Source organism: Octopus bimaculoides, chromosome 12 (assembly GCF_001194135.2).
Source record: "Octopus bimaculoides isolate UCB-OBI-ISO-001 chromosome 12, ASM119413v2, whole genome shotgun sequence".
NCBI classification, from domain to species: Eukaryota; Metazoa; Mollusca; class Cephalopoda; order Octopoda; family Octopodidae; genus Octopus; species Octopus bimaculoides.
Window position 1 is genome coordinate 43,459,372 of NC_068992.1, and position 1,720 is coordinate 43,461,091.

A 1,720-nucleotide genomic window follows, 5' to 3' on the forward strand; every position below is an offset into this window, starting at 1 on the left:
GATTTTTTTGTTTTTCTTTCTGTTACTTATATTTTCTTTGACCTTTTAGTTTTATTGTTATTTTTTAGTGGGTTCTTTTTTTTTTCCTACCTGACAAGACAACTTCCTACCATCTTCATTTGTTATGCGGTTTCTGTTCTGTTGTCTTTGTTTTTTTTATCTTTCTTTTCGTTTCTCTATGATTTGCTATTCGACTTAATTAAATGTCTTCTATGCTACTCTTACTGCAGTGGACACCAATTCCGAATCACACACATACACACACACACACACACACACACACACACTCGCACGCACGCACATACACACACACACACACACACACACACACATATATACATGCAGCGCTTTATGCGTATCTGCCTCTGCTTGATTGGAGTATTACCAAGTATAAGTAACAAACGGTTTGCCAATTCGATGCTGTGGTTTACAGCATAATACAGACTTATCGTCTATAGTAACAAGAACTCTGTTCTGGATAATCTTAGTTAAAACAATCACACAATACAGTTAAGTGGTCTAATTACACACAATATTGCCCATATAGATGCTCGCTTGGCTGTATGCTAAGAAATTTGCTTTCGAACAACATGGTTCCGGGTTCAGTTCCGCCGTGTGGCATCTTGGGCGAATATCTTCTACATTAACCTCGGGTCGACCAAAGCCTTGTGAGTGGATTTGCTATACAGAAACTGAAAGAAGATCATCGTATGGTCTACAAGCTGCAAATATCTTTATAATTTATATAAAAGATTTCATCGACTCATTAAATTACATGCGAGGTAATCTGCTGGACTACTAGTGTATACGTGTGTGTGCGTGTATGTATATATTTCGGAATACGCTGGTTATATACACCTATTAATCAACATGTGATATGCATTTATCAAACGCAACAACGTTCTATAGAACACGTCTGTGCATGTATAGATACATACATATAAATATATACATATAAATACATACATGTGTGTGTGTGTGTGTGTGTGTGTGCGTGCGTGCGTGCGCCTATATATTTATATATATTGTTTGTGTCATAAAGATTTTAAAAATTTGAAAGAAGTGAAATATTTTTTTTGCTTCTGTGAACAGTGCAGCTTGAAGTAAATAAGCTATAAATATAGCGTGTAAATGTCGGATTTAAAAACCTTTGGAGAGGAAAGATAGGAGTCCTTTCTCCTTTATGTATCCAGTTAGTTCTTAACCAATATCTATATACTGCATATGTAGCATTATCTACTTCGAGTTCCACAGTTAAAAACGAAATTTATTGTTGTATGTATGTGTGCGTGTATGTATATATAATATATAGAGATATTATACACACACACATATATATTATACAATATATATGTATATTTATAACGTGAGAGAGTTAGGGGTTGGGGGTACAACCCACTAAGGGATAGTATCTATCCAGTATACTGCTGGGAGGGTACCCAATTATTGCTACGCTAGTGCTATACTAGGTGCAATCAATGGGAGCGGGTAAAAGTGGAGGTTTTACCCAAAATTTGTGTAACAATTAGAAAATGGAGGATAATATGCTGAACCCAACTACTTGCAGACGGTGTATCCCGTTGAATTCATTAATTTAATTCATAGCAAAAGTGACAAAGGGAGGAAGAAAAGAAAAAGAAAGAAAGAACCAAAGCACAGGTGTCCATGGCAGACTATGTTATTTTGCCAACATGGTTTACATATAGAAGTACAAAGTACA